Source organism: Lepidochelys kempii, chromosome 1 (genome assembly GCF_965140285.1).
Source record: "Lepidochelys kempii isolate rLepKem1 chromosome 1, rLepKem1.hap1, whole genome shotgun sequence".
NCBI classification, from domain to species: Eukaryota; Metazoa; Chordata; order Testudines; family Cheloniidae; genus Lepidochelys; species Lepidochelys kempii.
Genome location: NC_136380.1, coordinates 308590124 through 308613210, shown reverse-complemented (window position 1 = coordinate 308613210; position 23087 = coordinate 308590124). Strand labels below are relative to the sequence as shown.

Here is a 23087-nt window from a genome sequence, read left to right as displayed (position 1 = left end):
TCCTGTAAGTGAAACGAATGCTTTGTATTTCAGAATTAAAATGCTTAAAACAATCAGTCTTTTTCACTGAGCTTACAAAAAGGTGGTTATTTCTCTTGTTCACTAATGTTTGATTTGGCTTAGTAATAACATGAAGAGCTACAAATCTGTCATATAGTAATTTGCTTCCTTCATATTTCAATATCTGAAACAGTGCATTTTTAGCTACTTCTTTCACTGTTGTTATATCTTTGGACTCAGCCTTAGATGTCTGGCTTATAAGAAGGAGAGACAAATCACCACATCTGGCAAATCATTAAAAAGTAGGAAGTATAGCAGAGTCTAAAACAGTATATACTGTACTTTTTAGTGGACTTGGATGTTTTTAAATAGTATGGTTAACTTTTAACATGTAAAACTATATTTTTTTATTCCTATTGAGAGAGAGTACTCTAGCATGACAAATCTACATGTTCCCCTGAGAAATATTTGAAAAAAGTGAGTCTTTTACATAAATTAAGATATAAGGATCATGACATGTATAACCTGTCTAATTTCTAAATTAGGAGAACTTTGGATCAAGAGCATCAAATCAAGCTTACTAAAATAACGATAAAGGAAAAGGAGCCTTTCCATTATTTTATTAGAAGTGTTATGATTCAAATCTAAATGCTCAGTATATTAATCCTACATTTTTCTGCTGTTAGCAACATGTATGCAGAAGTAACAGTGCTTTTTTAAAATAAAGTTTGACTTTTAGTGTTGGAGAAAGCTTTCAAAATCTTCAATATTTTGCCTTTTAGAAAGTCTTAATCATTGTGAGCTTTTTATAAGACAATGCTTTAACACCATGTTAATTATTAAAAAAGCAATAAGTTAATGATTATTCTTATAAAAAGACTTGATATCCAATTTGCAATAGGTTGGTCAAGATATATATATAAGGGGCTTTAAATGTCAGTGATACCATTTCCCAATGCTAAATGACAGGGATGGCCTCTGATCTAGCAATGTCAAAAGGTAATATTATGACCACTAACAAAACATCTGATTGACGTTTTCAATAGTTCAGCAGCGAGTCATATAATAGTGAGATCTCCTTTTTTAACGTGAACCGCCTTTGCCTATAAAATGGTTAGCCTTTTTTGTAATCTTTACTTGTATTTTTGTTTTGCAGTTGTTTTCTTACAAAATTAAACTGTGCAATCAGAACTCATACTCCCCTTCTCCCCACATATACATACACAGACACGGATGAGGATAGGTTCCCTTGAAGAACTCACTGACATTTGACATTGCTTTAAAGATGCAACAACAACAAATATATTTAAAACCAGCTGAGTTGGAAGATAGGGTAAGTCAGGATATTTGGATAATTACATCTTGAAACTTTCACTTTTAAGTCATAAGTTTGAGGTCAAAAGTGATTGAAAGTAATGTCTTTCAGAGAACTCTGATGGTGTGAAATGTTTATGGTTTCAGTCCAGTTCCTATTAAATAGGTGTCCACATCATAGAAATGATGGTACTGTTCAGAAATAGTATCCTCAGAAGAGAAGCTAAGGATTATACGGGTAAGCATATTCTACTGCCTTCTCATTCCAGCATGAAATCCATTAAAAATATTATGAAAGGCATTTAGAGAGAAGCTTGAACTGTTACTTGAGTTCTACCTGTTCTGTACATAGAGACTTTCAGTCTCCAGTATTCTTAATCCAGCACTTTCAGGAAGACTAATTTCATGTAAGTAAAAGCTACCATATAATCAATTTGTCTCCTGAAGTCATAATCCTCTTTCTGTGACATCACTATCACTTACTGGGAAATTGGCATGATTGGCATGGCGTGACAAAAGGAATTATGACTTCAAATAAGAATTAAACAGGAGGAGCATTAAAGATAATAACTGAAATGTGGAAGTAAATGGTGTTAGAGATTAAAACAATAAAATATAAAAGAAATTGCTTCTAAATAGTTTTTGAAAATTTTCTTATGAGGTGCCAAGAGGTCTCTGTGGATTAAGCAGATTAAAGCCTGTGATGCCAAAGAATTATTGCATTTACTTGTTGATTTTCTTTAGTGCATTCTTGATATAGTTAGAGTTTTAACACCAAAAGCTTTCTTTGGTACACAAAATCATATGGTCTCCTCTTAATAATTCATTAGTCTGCAGAAGAGAAGAAAGAGAAGAATGAGGGGGGATTTGATAGCTGCTTTCAACTACCTGAAAGGGGGTTCCAAAGAGGATGGCTCTAGACTGTTCTCAATGGTAGCAGATGACAGAACGAGGAGTAATGGTCTCAAGTTGCAGTGGGGGAGGTTTAGATTGGATATTAGGAAAAACTTTTTCACTAAGAGGGTGGTGAAACACTGGAATGTGTTACCTAGGGAGGTGGTAGAATCTCCTTCCTTAGAGGTTTTTAAAGTCAGGCTTGACAAAGCCCTGGCTGGGATGATTTAACTGGGAATTGGTCCTGCTTTGAGCAGGGGGTTAGACTAGATGACCTTCTGGGGTCCCTTCCAACCCTGATATTGTATGATTCTATGATTCTGTGATTTAGTATTAAGTTAATACTCAATCCTTAACTCACAAAATTATGATAAAAAACAATGGAATTATTTAAAGCCACATTGTCAGCTTTTCTGTGAGGTAGCACCACTACCTCCTTTCTGGTCTCTCTGGCACCCCTTGAGGTGTGACCCATCTTGGGGTGGAGTCTTGTGATTCTTTTACTCGTAGGCCAGGACTTGGAAACCAACAATTTATCACCCTGCAGGGTACCTGCATTTCTTCCCTTCAGGATCTTGTGACAGATAAGACTGACAAACAACTTTCTTTAGAAACTGTATTTTTATTTAGCATTTGCTCAAAGTGTTACTCAAAAATATTTTGCTCAAAAATAAAAGGATTTTTTTTTGAAAAGCCTACATGTGAAGAAGCCTCATCTAATGTGCCTCTTCATTTCAAACATTTCAACATGGGCTTTCCTCTTAAATTACAGAAACAGAAGTGACCTGACTTACATTCTCCTAGAAAGCTCAGAGATTCTGTGACCCACCTTGGTCACCATTCACAGTATGACGTACTGTTCTTCTCTCCACACCTCTGCTTGTCTCTGACACTGAGAGTCTCTTCTTCTGGGTCTGTGTTTTGTTTTTCCAGTCTATCCAGGAGAATGCCCTTCTAATGGCTGCTCCATTGTTTGGGCAGCTGGACCTATTCAGTCTCAATGAGTTGTAACCACCTTCCACGTGACTGTGTCTCCCCTTTAGGTTAGGGTGTTGAAACTGTCTGATCTGATCTGAAGTAAAGCACATAAATCATATTTTAGGAAAATAATTGAAATATACAATTAATATCGTAGGCTCTGACTCCATGGGTGCTCCAGGCCTGCAGCACTCACAGAAAAAAAATAGTGTGTGCTCACCAGCCACCCGCCCATCAGCTGTTCAGCAGTGGGCTGGAAGCACTCAGGGGTGGGAAGAGGTGGAGAGAGAGAGAGGCTTGGGGGAAGGAACAGGGCGAGGCCATGGGGTGGAACACCCACCCAGAAAAATGGAAGTCGGCGACTGGGATTAATACCAATAGTTATGGTAATATATCAGCTCAATCTGCAATTTTCTGACCTTATCAAAATTTAGTTTGTCTTTTGACTGTAGCCCTGATAGCAAGATCAGCAAAATATTTTGAATTGGATTATAACTTTTATAAAAAGGGGAAAAATAATGGAAAATTATTAAGCAAGGCTCAGGTCACTCCCCAGAGATCTATGCAGGAAGGATAATCTATGTGCCTGGATTTCCCACTTTCCATGTGGAAAAAGAACAGTTGAATCTGCAGCACTATCCCTGGATCTTGTAAATGGCCTTCTATGGAGTCAGGGATTGATATATGGAGAGAAGGCATGACATGGATAGGGGAAAATGCACTACATTCACTATTTCCCCACCAATTCCTCAAGAAGTCTACTTGAACGTAACCACAATTAATTTTATGCTCGCTTTCCATGATTTGGAAACATCCCTTTCCCTGTTTAGGGTAGTGTGAGTGAGCCAGAAGCCTCAGAGCTTCAGATGAACTTGGAGATTTTGCAGGTTCTGGGGAACTGACTACCTTGTCATTTCTGCACAGGGGTGAGAGGACAATCCCCTTTTCCCATGGATGGAGTAATCTGGAGGAAATTTCACTGAGGACAACCTCAAAGATCTTCCCCATGTCTTTCCATTAGAAAGGATGATCTGACCCCAAATATTTGCACTGAAGCTGTTCTCAACCAAGAAATACTTATTTAATCAGTTTTCCATAATGTTTGTTACATACCGTGTGTTCTAGAATTTTTTGGAAACCAGAATAAATATTACACTTAGTAAGTGCATAGGAAGTACTGGTTGAAACGAGTAATATTTTACCTAATAGTAAAAAGATAAAAGCAAACTTTTAAACTTTATCCACTATATATAACGATAGATGAATAGATATTTCTAATTTTAAATGCATGTAATTTATCTGATATCATATCTTCAAAATGATACATAAGGCTCATTTATATACAGATTGGGGGCCTGATCTCCTGAAGGGCAAGCATGCCATTAAGTTTCATAGATTCCAAAACCAGAAGGGACCATTATGATCATCTAATCTGACCTCCAGTTTAACACAGGCCTTAGAACTTCCCCCAAAATGTTTCCTACAGTATATCTTTTAGAAAAACATCCAATCTTGATTTAAAAATTGTCAGTGATGGAGAATCCACTATGACCCTTGGTAAATTGTTCCAATGGTTAAATACCCAGTCTGTTAAAATTGTATGCCTTATTTCAATCTGAATTTGTCTAGCCTCAACTTCCAGCTGTTGGATTGTGTTTACATCTTTTTCTGCTAGATTGAAGAGCCCATTATTAAGTATTTGTTCCCCATGTAGATGCTTATATACTGTAATCAAGTCACTGTTTAACCTTCTCTTTGTTAAACTATGTATGGTGAGCTCCTCGAGTCTCTCACTATAAGACAGGTTTTCTAAGCTTTTAATCCTTCTCATGTCTCTTCTCCAAACCCTGTTCCATTTATCAGCTGCAAGGGTCCATGGACTATAACCTGAGTCTACAGAGCCTGCTTTTCCCACAGTGCCATTAGGAGACCGTGCAGAGCCCCAGCCAGGGACCACTGTGGAGAGTAAGTGCCACAGTAAGTACCAACTAAGGGAGCCAGAGTGACAATAACCTGCAACCCTCTGATTGGCCAAGTGCCCTATTTAACCCCAGGGGTTGGCCCACAAAGTTGAAATGCAGACTTTGGCTGCTGTGACCCCAGACTTCACCTTGTCTTCTGATCCCAGCCTGAGTCTGACCCTGACTTTTGCCTCCTGATTCTGGCCTGGTATTGTCTCTGCTCTCGGACTCTGACCCTGATTCCTGCCTCCTGATTCCAGCCTGGTACTACCTCTGGTCTCTGACCTTAGCCTCACTCTGACCATAACTCTTGCTTCCTGAACCTGCCTTGTGCGATTCATCTGACTCCTGTTCAGTGACTTCAGTTCCTGATGTGCAGACCCAGGCAGAGCAGGGACTGCTAGGCCAAAATGTATGCCATGGTCCCTTACATCAGCATAATTCCTGAATTGTGGACACCAGCTTTTGCCCGAGTTGTCCTGAACAGACTTCGAACCCTTGCAGACAGAATCCATTCTGAATGACAGTTTGGCTTCAGAGCCGAAAGGTCTGCTATTGACATGATCTTCTGTCTAAGATATCTACAAGAGAAATACAGAGAATGAAAAAAAGCCCCTCTACATAGCCTTCATCAATCTCACAAAGGCTTTTGACCTTGTCTGTAGAAGCGGACTATTTGTGCTTCTAAAAAAGATTGGATGTCCCCCCAAGTTCTTAAGTATGATTCGGTCATTCAATAAAAACATATATGGCACCGTCCAATATGATAGCTCAGACTCCGAGGCTTTCCAGATTCGTAGAGGGGTCTGTGTGCTTGCCCCAACTCTGTTTGGGATCTTTTTCTCCTTGCTACTGAAACAAGCTTTTGGTTTCTTAACTGAGGAAATCTACTTGCACACAAGATCTGATGGAAACCTGTTCAATCTTGCAAGACTCAGGTCTAAAATCAAGACTCAGGAGGCCCTCATTCTACACCTCCTCTTCGCTGATGACATCGCAGTGACACCCCACCCAGAAGCCCATCTCCGAAACCTCATGGACAGTTTTTCCAAAGCCTGCCAAGACTTGGAGCTTACAATAAGCCTAAAAAAGATTAACATAATGTGCCAAGGAGTTGAGGAAGCACCCTCCATCAAGATCAACAACTATGAACTTGAAGTAGTAAATGAGTTCACATACCTGGGGTCCACTCTTGCAGTCAACCTTTCACTTGAAATGGAACTCAGTATCTGCATTGGAAAAGCTGCCACAACAGTGTCTAGACTGAACAAGAGGGTCTGGCAAAACAACAAACTGACAGAACACACAAAGATCTGTGTGTATCGTGCATATGTTATCAGCACACTTTTGTATGGGAGCAAGGCATGAACCTTATACTCTTATCAGGAAAAGAGGCTCAACAGCTTTCATATGCATTGCCTCCTCAAATCTTTGGAATTTCCTGGAGTGATAGAGTCACCAGCACTGAGGTGCTTAAGCGGGCCAGTATATCCAGCATACAAACACTCCTCAAACAGAGACACCTCCGCTGGCTTGGGCATGTGTGCCAAATGAATGATGGCTGCACCCCAAAGGACATCCTCTACAGCAAACTGGCATCTGGAAAAAAGACCCAAAGGACACCCAAATTTGCATTTCAATGATGTGTGCAAGCGAGACCTCAAAGAAATGGACATGGATGTGGATAACTGGGAAGATCACACTCAGTACAACAGCTTTTGGAAACAAGAGCTTAACAAAGTTACCAGAGTTATGAGAGGAAGCAGTCCAGCTTAGCAGAGGAGAAAAGGGCTCATAGAAGGCAGAGCCCAAAGGGCCGAAACACCATCTTTAAATAAATCAGATGTGGCAGAGATTGTCTCTCTCAAGTGGGTTTCTTCAGCCACAGCATGGTGTCTATAAAACCAATTGAGTAAATAATTTACCTCTCAGGGGCACATACCAATGGTCTCTCCTCGAGACTGAAGGATGCCTACTAGTAGTGGACAGCAGAAATGGACACCATATTCCATCAGTGGTTGCACCAGTGTAAATATAGGTAAAATAACCTCTCTATTGTTTGATATTTCCGTGTTTATGCATCCCAGGATCACATTTTCTTTTTTTTTTTTTGGTTACAGTGCCAGGCCAGGAGTTCACATTCAGCTGATTATCCACCATGATGCCCAAATCTTTTTCATAAGAACATAAGACTCGCCATACTGGATCAGACCAATGATTCATCTAGCCTGATATTCAGTTTTCCAAAAGTGACTGGTGCCAGATGCTTTAGAGGAAATGAGCAGAGCAGGGCAATTATTGCATGACCCATCCCCTTTTTCCATTCCCAGCTTCTGGCAGTTGGAGGTTTAGGAACACCCAGAACATAGGGTTGCATTCCTGATTATCTTGGCTAATAGCCATTGATGGACCTATCCTCTATGAACTTATCTAATTTTCTTTTAGCCCAATTGTACTTGTGGGCTTCACAACATCCCATAGCAATGAGTTTCACAGGTTGAATGTGTGTTGTGTGAAGTACTTCCTTATGTTTGCTTTAAACCTGCTCCCTATTAATTTCATTGGGTGACCTCTGGTTCTTGTTATGTGAAGGGGTACATAACACTTCCTTATTCACTTAATCTACACCGTTCCTGATTTTATAGACCTCTATCATATCTCTCCTCCGTCTCTTTTCTAAACTGAACAGTCCTAGCTTTTTAATCTCTCCTTATACAGAGGTTGTTCCATACCCCTAATCATTTTTATTGCCCTTCTCTTTTTTGACTGCCGCTGCACATGGAGCAGATGTTTACAGAGAATTAGCTACGATGACTCCAATATCTTTCTTGAGTAGTAACAGCTAATTTAGAACACATCATTTTGTATGTATAGTTGGGATTATGTGCATTACTTTGCATTTATCATCATTGAATTTCATCATCTATTTTCTTGCCCCGTCACCCAGTTTTGTGAGATCCCTTTGTAACTCTTCGCAGTCAGCTCTGGATTGAACTATCTTGAGTAATTTTGTATCGTCTGCAAACTTTGCCACCTCACTGTTTATCCCTTTTCCAGATCATTTGTGAATATGTTAAACAGCATTGGTCCCAATACAGAGCCGTGAGGGCTCCACTATTAAAACTCTCTCCATTGTAATAACTGACCATTTATTCCTATTTTTTAACCATGAGAAGACCTTCCCAGGGTAGAGTTTCCCCATCCTATAAGTATGGCCTAAAATCTTTGTTCCTAGATGTACATATTTACATTTAGCCATATTAAAACATATATTGTTTGCTTGCAGCCATTTTACCAAACTATAGAGATCGCTCTAGATCAGTGATCTATCCTTTTCATTATTTATCATTCCCACCATGTTTGTGTCATCTGCAAATTGTCAGTGATGATTTTATGTTTTCTTCCGGGTCAGCTGATAAAAATGTTAAATATCATATGGCCAAGAACTGATCCCTGTGGGACCCTACTTGATGATAATTCCTGGTTTATAGTTACATTTTGAGACCTATCAGTTAGCCAGTTTTTAATCCATTTAATGTGTGCCATGTTAATTTGATATCTAGTTTTGTAATCAAAATATCATGCGGTATTAAATCAAAAGCCTTACAGAAGTCTAAATACATTATGTCAGCACTATTACCTTTATTAACCAAACTTGTAATCGCATCAAAAAAAGATATTAAGTTGGTTTGACAATATCTATTTTCCATAAACTCATGTTCATTTGCATTAATTTCATTACCTTGTGTAACATGCTGGTGGGGATAGCCACACTTGTAAACCACCATATTATACCTCTGCCTCAGCAAGAATGAGATTTACTGGCAATTAGATTGTGTCAGCTCCTTGCCACAGCAGTCTCTCTTCCTCACCAGCAAACTCCTCAAGGCTCTCCTGTCCCCAGCCGTGCCTACTAGTTAGCAATCAGTGAACTTCAGCCCCTAAGCGCCTCAGAGATGTTTCTCTGCAATGCACAGACCCCCACGTCCCTACCGGATGTGCACCAGGTGCAGCACTAGTATAAAAGGAAGCAGCCTAGCTCAGTCTGGGCTGATTGATGAGGAGGAAGGATGCTCCTTGCTGGCTCCAGTCCAGGAGCAGCTGGAACCCCTGATCACGGAAGCCAGAGGAACCGAGACCAGACAGACACCCAAGTGCATGTGGGTGCCTGAGCAGGATCAGAGTCACTAGGAACCCCACACACCGATAAACCCAGGGACCCTGTCAACGCCTCAATGGCAGCTCCAAAAGACATGGTAGGAAGTAGCCCAGGGGGTTAGCTATAGTCCTGCAGGAAAATGGCGTGTTTTGGTTGGAGTCCTGCTGACTCAGTGGTGGAACACTCTGCCACTGCTAGAGCCCTGGGCTGGGACCCGGTGGAGCAGAGAGGGCCCAGGTCCCCCTACTCCAATCGTCACCCACCCCTATGTGGTGGCTCACTTGCCCAACCGCCCGCTAGGTCTTACAGCCCTGAGAACCAGGGTGACTCTACTGACTCTGGCCAATAGGCCTTACAACCCTAAAAGGAGGGACAACGCCTTTGTCTCTGACCATTAAGCTTTACTGTCCTGAGGTCAACGGCAGTCTGACACTTACTCATGGGGTGCATTTACCCCGCACTGGATGGGGTACCCCTCCAGCCCATCACATAGAGTCTCTCTCTCAAAGACATCAAGGGATGTTTTTGGTTTGGCCTACACTACAGATATATCAGTGTAATGATGTCACTCAGGGGTGTGAAAAAGTTATAGCAACCTAACACCCTGTGTAGACAGCACTATGTTGGTGGGAGAGCTTCTCCTGCTGACATAACTATTGCCTCTCGGGGAGGTGGATTAACTAAGATAACGAGAGAGCTCTCTCCTCACATTAAAGGGCTACAACGGTGCAGCTGCATTGGTGCTGATGCAGTGTTTTGAATGTAGACTTGCCCTAACTCTCACAAGTCCAAAAGACCTCCTGGAGATTCAGTCTCCTGTGTCTTTCTGGGGTTCAGGAGCCATGTTAATTCTGTCTCTTGTGCTCAGGGTAACCATTGTTAGTTTAACTCAATGGCTTTGTTTACCCCTAATATGTAAATTGATGTAAACCCACATTCCTTTCTCTAGAACAGACCTGTTTATCATCTTTTCCTTACTAGGCTGTCTGGTCTTAAAAATGTTCCAGTCACATCCTAGAGAGGGAACTAATAACTTCATATATAACACATGCATTTTACAATAATATTAATAACCAGTCTGTTATTAGCTTTCATATACCTCCCAAGGCATATTTTGTACAAATATTATTGCAGTAATGTGTAGGGGGTGAATAAAGGGGTCCTAGGTTCACATCCCCCTTTAGTTCTTTATTAATCGAGTCCCATATCAGCTGCTTCATTATTTTGCCTGAGTTCAATGTCAGACTAACAGACCTATTACTACCGGGGTCATCCCATTTACCCTTTTAAAAAAAATTGGCACATTAGCTTTCTTTCAGTCTTCTGAAATTTCCCCAGTGCTCCAAAACGTATTGAAAATCAACATTAATGGTCCAGTGAGCTTCTCAGCCAGCTCTTTTAAAACTATTGGGTGCAAGTTCAACAGGCTTTGGACCAGGTCCTTAGTGAAAAGAAGCTAAAGCTTGAATGAACACAGAAACTGAACCATCTCAGCCTTTGGGGTACCTTTTGATCAGAGTTGGGAAGTCTGTATAGGAAATCCATGTAGTTTGCCAGACCTGTTCTATGCTAAAGGGCTGCAATTGCCAGTGATACAAGCCACATTTCAAATGTGGTGAATGCAGTCTCTGGTGCTGTCAGCTAGTCACATTTTCACTTTACAATTATTTTTTTAAAACAAAACAAATAAAAGATCTTTATTTAGAATGTGCACCAACAATCAGAGCCACCCTCTTCTCTCACAGCAGTTTAACAAGCTAATAAAGTACTCAATGCTGGAAAATCTCTCATCCTAATAAAGGTCTGTGATGGGTTTGGGCCCTTTGTGATGTCACCTGATGGGCTGAGACACCACTGAGCCTGTCTATTCTGCTAGCCTGGGCCCCCTTTACCTGGCCTTGCTGGGTTAGTCTTACAAGCCTCTTCCAGCCAAGCATACAGGCAGTTCCACACCCAACTACACAGAGGGACAGAGATCCACTCTGGAAAGATTCAGCCTAAGGGGCTTGCTCCAAAACTGTAATGCCCACTCCCTTTAAGGAGTACAAACTCAAAGGTTCTATGAAATTCACCCCCTCCCTCAATGTGGAGGGAGATATGCACAACTTCTTGCTCCCCCTTAACCCCCAGTTAGACATTACATAAACTGGGTTATATTATAAACAAGAAATAAGTTTATTAACTACAAAAAGTGAATGTTAAGTGAATATAAGAGAGACAGAACAAAGCACATTATTGAGCAAATAAACGCAATGTACGCAAGCTAAGCTCAATATACTTAAGAAACAGGCTACACAATGTAATTTCTTACCCTAAATGTTATTTTAGGCAGGTTGCAAAGTTTCTGTGGTTCGGAGTTCCAGTTATATTCCTTTTCAGACTGGACCCCTGTCTCAGTATGGACTCCCCTCTGCCTTCCCTTCAGGTGGCTTTAGCAGTCTTTCATCTTGGGCAGACAGGCCATGGAGAGGAGGAGTCCCATTTGCCTTCCTCCCCACCCTTAAATAGGATTTACATAAGGTGGGAATCCTTTGTTTCCCAAAATTGACCCCCGCGCCTTCCCTTCTAGTGGAAAATTAAAATAAGTCATAGAATCATAGAACATTAGGGTTGGAAAAGACCTCAGAAGGTCATCCAGCCCAACCTCCTGTTCAAAGCAGGACCAACACCAACTAAATCATCCCAGCCAGGGCTTTGTCAAGCCTGACCTTAAATACCACTAAGAATGGAGATTCCACCACCTCCTAGGTAACACATTCCAGTGCTTCACCACCCTCTTAGTGAAACAGTGTTTTGTAATCTCCAACCTAGACCTCCCCCACTGCAACTTGAGACCATTGCTCTTGTTCTGTCATCTGCCACCACAGAGAACAGTTGAGCTCCATCCTCTTTGGAACCCCCTTTCAGGTAGTTGAAGACTGCAATCAAATCCCCCCTCACTCTTCCCTTCTGCAGACTAAACAAGCCCAGTTCCCTCAGCCTCTCCTCGTAAGTCATGTGCCCCAGCCCTCTGCTCATTTTCACTGCCCTCCGCTGGACCCTCTCCAATTTGTCCACATCCCTTCTGTAGAGGGGGGATCAAAACTGGGCGCTGTCATAAATATAAAGGGAAGGGTAAACTTTCCCTTTGAAATCCTTCCTGGCCAGGGGAAAGCTCCTCTCACCTGTAAAGGGTTAAGAAGCTAAAGGTAACCTCACTGGCACCTGACCAAAATGACCAATGAGGAGACAAGATACTTTCAAAAGCTGGGAGGAGGGAGAGAAACAAAGGGTCTGTGTGTCTGTCTATATGCTGGTCTTTGTCGGGGATAGACCAGGAATGGAGTCTTAGAACTTTTAGTACGTAATCTAGCTAGGTATGTGTTAGATTATGATTTCTTTAAATGGCTGAGAAAAGAATTGTGCTGAATAGAATAACTATTTCTGTCTGGGTATCTTTTTTGTAACTTAAGGTTTTGCCTAGAGGGGTTCTCTATGTTTTTGAATCTAATTACCCTGTAAGATATCTACCATCCTGATTTTACAGGGGGGATTTCTTCATTTCTATTTACTTCTATTTTTATTAAAAGTCTACTTGTAAGAAACTGAATGCTTTTTCATTGTTCTCAGATCCAAGGGTTTGGGTCTGTGGTCACCTATGCAAATTGGTGAGGCTTTTTATCCAACATTTCCCAGGAAAGGGGGGGTGCAAGTGTTGGGAGGATTGTTCATTGTTCTTAAGATCCAAGGGTCTGGGTCTGTAGTCACCTAGGCAAATTGGTGAGGCTTTTTACCAAACCTTGTCCAGGAAGTGGGGTGCAAGGTTTTGGGAAGTATTTTGGGGGGAAGGACGCATCCAAACAGCTCTTCCCCAGTAACCAGTATTAGTTTGGTGGTGGTAGTGGCCAGTCCAAGGACAACGGGTGGAATATTTTGTACCTTGGGGAAGTTTTGACCTAAGCTGGTAAAGATAAGCTTAGGAGGTTTTTCATGCAGGTCCCTACATCTGTACCCTAGAGTTCAGAGTGGGGGAGGAACCTTGACAGGCGCAATACTCCAGGTGTGGCCTCACCAGTGCTGAATAAAGGGGAATAATCACTTCCCTCAATCTGCTGGCAACGCTCCTACTAATACAGCCCAATATGCCATTGGCCTTCTTGGCAACAAGGGAACACTGCTGACTCATATCCAGTTTCTCATCCATTGTAATCCCCAGGTCCTTTTCTGCGGAACTGCTACTTAAACAGCCAGTCCCCAGCCTGTAGCGGTGCATGAGAATCTTCCGTCCCAAGTGCAGGACTCTGCACTTGTCCTTGTTGAATCTCATCAGATTTCTTCTGGCCGAATCCTCCAATTTGTCTAGGTCACTTTGGATCCTATCCCTACCCTCCAGTGTATCTACTTCTCTCCCCAGTTTAGTGTCATCTGCAAATTTGCTGAGCTTGTAATCCATCCCATCATCCAGATCATTAATAAAGAAGTTAAACAAAACTGGCCCCAGGATCGTCCCTTGGGGTACTCTGCTTGATACCGGCTGCCAACTAGACATAGAGATGTTGATCACTACTCATTGAGCCTGACGATCTAGCCAGCTTTCTATCCATCTTATAGTCCATTCATCGAATCCATAATTTTTAAATTTGCTGACAAGAATTCTGTGGAAGACGATATCAGAAGCTTTGCTAAAGTCAAGATATATCAAGTCCACTGCTTTTCCCATATTCACAGAGCCAGTTACCTCATCATAGAAGGCAATCAGGTTCGTGAGGCATGACTTGCCCTTGGTGAATCCATGTTGACTGTTTCTGATCACCTTCTTCTCCTCCAAGTGTTTCAAAATGGATTCCTTGAGGACCTGCTCCATGATTTTTCCAGGGACTGAGGTGAGGCTGACTGGTCTGTAGTTCCCTGGGTTCTCCTTCTTCCCTTTTTTAAAGATGGGCACTATATTTGCCTTTTTCCAATCGTCTGGGACCTCCCCTAATTGCCACGAGTTTTCAAAGATAATGGCCAATGGCTCTGCAATCACATCAGCCAATTCGCTCAGCACCCTCGGATGCATTAGATCTGGATCCATGGACCTGTGCATGTCCAGCTTTTCTAAATTGTCCTTAACCTGTTCTTTCACCACTGAGGGCTGTTTACCTCCTCCCCGCACTGTGTTGCCCAGGATAGCAGCATGGGAGCTGACCTTGTCTGTGAAGACCGAGGCAAAAAAAGCATTGAATACTTCACTTTTTCCACATCGTCTGACACTAGGTTGCCTCCTTCATTCATTAAGAGTAATAGAATCATAGAATATTAGGGTTGGAAGAGACCTCAGGATGTCATCTAGTCCAATCCCCGTGTTCAAAGCAGGACCCAACACCAACTAAATCATCCCAGCGAAGGGTCTGTTAAGCCAGGCCTTAAAAACCTCTAAGGGTGGAAATTCCACCACCTCCCTAGGTAACCCATTCCAATGCTTCACCACCCTCCTAGTGAAATAGTATTTCCTAAAATCCAACCTAGACCTCCCCCACTGCAACTTGAGACCATTGCTTCTTGTTCTGTCATCTGCCACCACTGAGAACAGCCTAGCTCCATCCTCTTTGGACCCCCCCTTCAGGTAATTGAAGGCTGCTATTAAATCCCCACCACCACCACCACACTTCTCCTCTGCACACTAAATAACCCCAGTTCTGTCAGCCACTTCTTGTAAGTCATGTGCCCCAGCCCCCTAATCATTTTCATTGCCCTCTGCTGGACTCTCTCCAATGTGTCCACATCCCTTCTGTAGTGCGGGGACCAAAACTGGATGCAATACTCCAGGTGTGGCCTCACCAGTGCTGAATAAAGGGGAATAATCACTTCCCTCAATCTGCTGGCAACGCTACTACTAATACAGCCCAATATGCCATTCGCCTTCTTGGCAACAAGGGAACACTGCTGACTCATATCCAGCTTCTTGTCCACTGTAATCCCACACTTAGTCCCAGATAATGTTTAGTATCAGGTGACAAGACCACCTGATTCTGTAGTGTCACAGCGTCCATGAGTCAGTGGCAGTATGGAGCATCACAAGAAGGCCAAGCCTTTTCACAGTCCATTGTCCTTGCTGATGGGTCATCAGCCCTGTCTGGCTTTTCCATTGTTGTACCTGAAGTTTAAGCAGTGGGTGTCACCCAAAGTAGCATAGTTGAAATACAGATACATATTCAATTTTCCTAACTTCAGATACAGAAATGAACACAAATTGGATAATCACATTCAGTACATTATAACCTTTCCAATGATATCTTACAAGACCTGTCTTGCATAAAGTACACCTTAGTTATGTCATATTCAAATAATAAGCATATTGTCATAAAGAATATGGAATGAAACATCACAGGGTCCATTTAACTTTCCAACAAGATGCCACTTACAGTGGTTTTTCACAGATATACAATACAGTATTTCCAGGGCCATTTGCTGTCCCCCTATGCTTAGAGCAACATGTTTTTGATTTTAAAAAGGACCCCCCAACATATGATTCTTATCACCTGGTTAAACTTTTGAGAAAAATATGTATCAGGCACGACTGAAATTCCTTTACCCGAGCTGGTAAAGACCAAATAGAATTTATGTGTGATAACAGATGGGCAATAGCTGTAGAATACTTAATATACCATTTTCAGGCCAATCAATGTGCATTCTTTTATCCATTTCTCTTGATGCACAAGGAAAGCTTGACTGTGCTGAAGGATTAACGGAACTCTTTTCACACTCCTAACAAGAGTGGGATTTGAGAGGCCAATTTGTTTTAATTAAGGCCTAATATCCTATGCAGCATGTTAGAATTAAATTATGCAGCAAGGGCCCTCGATTTATATTGTTAAACTTTCAGGGGATTGAGGTGGGGAAGTGAAGGGAATAGCTTGGGAACCTAAAGGTCAGCAAGTCAGAGGATATGAAGTCTTGTATCAAAAGGTACTTTAAGCTCGGCAGTGTTGGAGCTGTTGTGTGTGCAGAGATCCAGAAGCAGTAGGAAGGAAGTGAGTGGTCTAACTTAAGGGCAGCAGCAGACCAGGAAACAGAGTACTGGACTCTAGTAAGGGGCCTTGAAAGAGATTTGGGGGAGGCACTGAAATTTTAAACCAACTTGGCAGCCTGAAGCCAACAACTAAAATCAGGTTGTTTCCTGCCTTTTCCACTATTAGTACATAAGTATTCAAGTTAGAAAACAAATTAGTTTACATTTCAATAGCTCCCAGTTCACAAGACAGTTTACATTTAAATCTCCTTTCATCTCTCTAAGACTGTCTCCCCTTCACTATCCCCCAACTCCACAGGCCACTGTTCTCCCAGTCCATCTCATCCACAGCCCCGCACCTTCTAGGAACCTATACTTGCTGAAGACAGTATGTGACTGCTCGTGTCTTCTGGGCTGGTACTTTCTGGCACAGATATCCCTAGGCTTGTTGCAGATTCTACAGCCTGCTATGACACTACCCATTTCCCTAGCTCCACAATAGAAGCCCCACAGTTCTCATATCCTTCTGCATTGCAGAAGTGTTGGAGCAAATTGTTGGGTGGAGAAGCAGTAATAGCAAAATAGTGGAGTTATGTAGCACAAATAGGGAATTATGTAGTAATTGGGGAAGTTAGACAGTCGCATAATCCCATGAGGTGTTAGCTTGAATAGTACTTTTGTTCTAATGTATGGTTAGACTCTCTTTTTAATGAAACTAGGTCTACTGGCCTTTGGTTGGAAAGAAGTGAAAGAGGTAGTGTGTGTTTTATTCCTAGTGCTGTTTGCACTGGGTATGAGACACACTGACTAGAAAATGTGAAATAGTGATAAACTTACAGGAAACTTGGATCCTAAAATCTTTCTTCACATAGCAAGCATTCTCCATTCCAGAATGAGCGAGCCTATTACGATTCTTCCTAACCCATTACCTCTTTGCATGGAATTTGGTATATTGCCTGGTTTTCATATAAATTATAATTAGAGCTCCATTTTTTCAGTATTAATTAATTTCACTTTGACAATTTTTGAGTTTTCTGATGTCCAAAAATTGGGAATTTTTTTCCTCTTTACATAGTGTAAATGAGAACATTTCTTCAGGTACTACCCAAAATTCTTGTCTAAATAGGATCTACTTTAATTTTTATTATATGTATAAAAATGACTTACATGTTAGTTTAAACATTGTATCTTTGTTACTGAAACCCTCATTTAATATTTAGTGCATTTCATATACCTCTCCCTGGTACTAGCCAGACATTTTTGATGACATATTTACCATAAAAAGCAGCTAATATTAAATACCAAATAATGTAATAAGAATGCACATATTGTTATCCAAAGAGATTACAGTTCTTCATAAATGTGCTTTTCGACTACATTCAGATATTAATGTGATGGAAAAGGATGTAATTTCCATCTTCAAGGAAAATGGAAGTTTATGGAAAAAATGCAGTTTCCACTGGTAGATAGAATGAGAAAATTGTTGATGAAGACTTTTCAGTGCCACATTCAAGCATCACAATCCTATACATATCAAAAATAAAAATAAAATGCTATATGTTTAACTTGCTGTAATAAAGCATTGAATACGTCTTCATGGATAGTAGCATGCTCCTTGCTTCCATTCACAACTGTTTTAAAAATGTTTGCTCAGCGTTCGCACTGGACACAGGTAAAGTTGACACTTGCAATACAGAGCGAGTCAATTCAGGCCACTGTGGCTGTGTTCCTTTCCAGAAATCAGGAATGGTTAAATGGGTACTATTCAGAATTGCTTCTGAATGGTATTCAGCAAATTGTGCTGGATTTTTTATCTCTTGAGAAGTGATCAAACAGAAGTCTGTAGTTTGAAAAGTTCAGAGAAAATTCCACCTTTCGAAATGGATCAGTTACTTGTGCTGTGTACAACAATGTAGTAGAGCTGTTCTCAAATCAGGAGATGAAATATTTCTGGCCAGGGAGGAATGCTATTGTCATACAAGGTCTTGTAAAACAAATGGAAGTTTAATTCTGTATCTTGTTGCTCTTCTAAAGGCAAGTGATTCAGCAAAGTGCATATTGCTTCTCCAAATTCAGAAAACTCTTTTATGGTTGTGCTTTCAAAGAGAACCTTTGCTTTGACTCCCAGATTATTGAAAATTTGATGTAGGTAGCATAGCAAAGTCAGACCTGACATCTGGAAGGAAGGCTGAAGGCAGGTATATCAGGATTAAAGTCCTTTTTTCTAAAAACTGAAAGAGGTTACCTCAGGTTAATTATGGACACCTGATTCTAATTAAGGGCAGACTGTGACCTTTAAAAATCTCTCCCAGTAAGAGAAAAGGGATGAAGGAATGAGAAGCAAGCTGTAGAAGGGTTATGGGCAGTGAGAGGAAAAGGCTTCTAGGTAAAGAGCTGTTTTTCCTCTTTTAGGGGAAATCTTGTGTTTATTTCTGTTTGTGGAAGGGGCCCAGGTTCATAGCATAGCTAGGCCCAGAGTTAGTTAGGCCCAGTCTACAATGGCAAGTTTCTGCGCAGTAAAGCAGTTTTCTGTGCTGTAACTCCCGACGTGTACACACTGCCAAGCCACGTAGTGCGCAGAAACTGGGGAGTTGTAGCGCTTTAGAAAAACCACCCCGATGAGAGGCGTACAGCTTTCTGCTCTGGGGCTACAGCGCCGCGGTGCCAGTGTAGACATTGTGATTGATTACAGCGCTGCAGTTGGCCTCCGGGAGGTGTCCCACAAGGCCTGTTCTTGCCTCTCTGGTCATCAGTTTGAACTTTACTGCCCTGCCCTCGGGTGACCAACCGTCATCCCCACCCCATACATTCCTTTGGAATTTTGAAAGTCCCCTTCCTGTTTGCTCGGTGATGCGTGCAGTGGTCTCAGTGCATCTTTCCAGGTGGCCAGGCCTGCTCCATGCACCAGGCGATCCCCCATTTGGAGCAATGCTGAGCTGCTGGACCTCATCAGCATTTGGGGAGAGGAAGATATCCAATCCCAGCTGCACTCCAGCCATAGGAATTATGATCCCTATGGACAGATTTCACGATGCATGACAGAAAGGGGCCATGACCGGGACACATTACAGTGCAGGGTCAAAGTGAAGGAGCTGCAGAATGCCTACCACAAGGTGCGGGAGGCAAACCGCTGCTCCAGTGCTGTGCCCATGAGCTGCTGGTTCTATAAAGAGCTGGATGCGATATTTGGCGGTGACCCCACCTCCACTGCGAAGACCTCTGTGGATGCTTCAGTGGCTCATGTGCCAGTTGAGAGTGGACCGAGCCAGGAGGAGGAAATCTTGGACAAGGAGGAGGATGGGGACCCAAAGGCAGAGGATGACTCAGAGGTCAGAGATGCATACAGTCTTTTCTACCCCAGAGGAGACTAGCCAGTCACAGCTGTCGGATGTTGGCGAAGCGCAAACAGGAGAGGAGGCCCCTGGTAAGTGGATCTGATTTTGGGAATTGCTGAAGCGAGTTGTTGGGGGCAGGAGGGTTGCAGAAAGCAGGCTTGTCTCCCACCACATGCCTAGTCTGAGCAGCGGAAAAGGCTGTTGATTGATTCCCTCACTTCATGGGAATCTCCCTCAGAGATCTCGAGGAAACTCTCGTGGAGATACTGGGCAATTGACTGCTGCAGGTTCTTCAGCAGAGCTGCTTTGTTTCTTGCCCCATGAATGGTAACTTTCCCACACCACTGTGCCATCATGGGAGGGCAGAGGGACCATTGCTGCACACAGGCGAGCCGCATAGGCGTCAGGGTGGAAGCCGCAGTCTTGGAGAAGACCCTCCCTTGAGTCCCTGCTCCCCTTCAGCAGCAAAATATCTTCCATAATGATCACATCCTGTGGAAAGTGTGGGGACAGGAGTGATTATCAGGCCCCACATCAGTGCTGGCTCTCCCCAAGAGCCACGTGCCCAGTTTACAGCAGGAACTGGGAAGAATGATTTACCCTGCCCCTGTGGCTACTCACCATTTTGGGGGTCTTGTGGCTCGTGTGCTTGCCTGGGGTCAGCCAACTAGTGTCAGGTGTGAGAGTACTGGCTGTGTTTTCAATCACTGAATCAGTTTGTGTTGCAAACAATACTGCTTCTGTAAAATGCTATGTTTAAACTTCACAGAGATGACCTTGGGAGCCCAGCCTCCCTCTTCGTTATCGGCGGCTGAACGGCTGTGCAGAATTAGAAAGTGGCCATGAAGAACTAAGGAGGACTTTCTGCATGATGTTATGATGCACTTCGTTGCTGAGAAACAGGAATTGAAGGAGTAGCGGGACAGTGAGAAGAGGGACTGAAAAGAGCTTGTGGCATGCCAGAATGAAGCCACGGAGTGGCTCTTAAAGGTTATGGTGTGCCAAGCAGACATGCTCCAAGTGATACTAGCTCTTCAAACTGAGCAACTCTGCGCCCACCCTCCCCTGCAGCTGCTGTCGCAAAACTCTTTACCATGCTCCCCACAGACACTGCCAACACACTCTTACTGACATCCTGGCTCCAGTCTATACCCGTGGCATTCCACTCCTCCACCTCCACAGTCCAGCACTGCAGACTCCCAGTACCCTCTGCACTCAACACCCATCCCTCTGCAGTTTGGCCCTGCTGAAGTACAGTCCCCGCTGCACTATACTCCAAAGGAGAAGGTTGGATATGCTCCCTGGACATACACAAATCTTTAGCCGTCCCGGTATCCCTCTTCCTCCTGGGACCTTTCCTTCCCACGTCCTCCTCACTGCTGATGTTTTTTTTTTTGTTTGACTCTCTCCTCCAGTTATTGTTTTGTAATAAAAGAATTGTTTTGGTTTGAAAGCAATCTTTATTCTATTAATTGAAAGCAAAAAGAGCCCTGCAAAGCAACAGGCAATTATATTAAACCCACATTTTGCATCGTCTGCACCAATCACAATCACCTCCTAGCATTACAAGCACTGCACTCCTGAGCACAGTGTTAGGCAAGAGTTAAAATTCAGTTAGAAGCTGAAACAAAAACCCACGTAACTAACAAGCAGGAACACCGGAAGCCCAAGGAACTGACAACTGTAAACACTTGATAAACTTATATGGTCAAATGTCCGCCCAGTAACTCGGCTCTTAGAACAGAACAAACCCTCCCTTCACAGCCCTCCGGATATCTGTAAACACTCACCCCCACCTTAAGGTAGTCATGAATAATTGATGTAATCAAAACAGTTTGGTATGTATGTTCTGTTCCTGTCACTGTCATGTTAAATGTGTTTCTCTGTCTCTGAAACAATGTCTGTCTCTGTAAGAACAAGATAAATGCAAATGAAGTGATAAAAGAAAGGTATATAATCAGTCACCGTAACCCCGCACCTTGGAAGGTGCTTGTCAGTCTTCCCGGTACCGTAAATAAACCCCCTTCAATATTGTCTGTGCCTGCCTGATTCTTGGGGAAAAGAATCTCTTTGCTTCACAATTGCAACAAATATTAGTGGCTTTCAGCTTCAAATTGCTGCCTCAAGGCATCCTTGATCCTTACGACTCCACGCTGTGCCCCTCTAATAGCTCTGGTCTCTGGCTGTTCAAACTCAGCTTCCAGGCGCTGAGCCTCTGCAGTCCAGCCCTGAGTGAAGTTTTCACCTTTCCCTTCACAGATATTATGGCACGTACAGCACGCGGCTATAAGCACAGGAATATTGTCATCGGCCAGGTCCAGCTTCCCATAGAGGCAGTGCCAGCAGGCTTTTAAACAGCCAAAAGCACACTCCACAGTCATTCTACACTTGCTCAGCCTGTTGTTGAACCACTCCTTGCTGCTGTCAAGTTGCCCCAAGTATGGCTTCATAAGCCTCGGCATTAAGGGGTAGGCAGGGTCTCCCAGGATCACAGTGGGCATTTTGACTACGGTGATCTTCTGGTCTGGGAAGAAAGTCCCTGCTTGCAGCTTCCTGAACAAGCCAGTGTTCCGAAAGATGCATGCATTATACACCTTTCTGAACCAGCCTGCGTTAGTGCCACTGTGATCCACAAGTACCTGGAGAACCGTTGAGAAATACCCCTTGCAATTAACGTACTTGATGGCTAGGTGATCTGGTACCAGAATTGCAATATGTGTGCCATGTATTGCCTCTCTGCAGTTAGGGGAGCCCATTTGTGCAAAGCCATCTATAATGTCATGCACGTTGCCCAGAGTCACAGTCTTCGGAGCAGGATGCGATTAATGACCCTGCAGACTTCCATCAACACGATTCCAACAGTAGACTTTCCCACTCCGAACTGGTTAGCGACTGATCGGTAGCAGTCTGGAGTAGCCAGCTTCCATGGTGCAATCACCACATGCTTCTCCCAGCTCTCATTCTCATGTCCTTGCGCCACAGGGCTGGGACAAGCTCATCACACCGTCCCATAAATGTAAAAAGAAAAGGAGTACTTGTGACACCTTAGAGCTAACAAATTTATTTGAGCATAAGCTTTCGTGAGCTACATCTCACTTCATCAGATGCATACAGTGGAAAATACAGTGGGGAGATTTTATATACACAGAGAACATGAAACAATGGGTGTTACCATACAGACTGTAACAAGAGTGATCAGAAAGGTGAGCTATTACCAGCAGGAGAGCGGGGATGGTGGGGGGAACCTATTGTAGTGATAATCAAGGTGGGCCATTTCCAGCAGTTGACAAGAAGGTGTGAGGAACAGTAGGGGGGGAAATAAACAAGGGGAAATAGTTTTACTTTGTAGAAAGACACATCCACTCACACTCTTTATTCAAGCCTAAATTAATTGTATCCAGTTTGCAAATTAATTCCAGTTCAGACTGTTGAACCCCTATTGTTCCTCACACATTCTTGTCAACTGCTGGAAA

General features: G+C 42.7%; 1 long non-coding RNA gene across 1 annotated transcript; it reads left to right on the top strand.

Annotated features, from left to right (window-relative positions):
* Window positions 1–916: 916 nt before the first annotated feature.
* On the top strand, window positions 917–8686 carry LOC140906861 (uncharacterized). The gene is made up of 3 exons (XR_012157267.1): window positions 917–1333; window positions 5050–5163; window positions 7268–8686. It is a non-coding gene; the product is annotated as an uncharacterized LOC140906861 (long non-coding RNA).
* Window positions 8687–23087: the final 14401 nt, after the last annotated feature.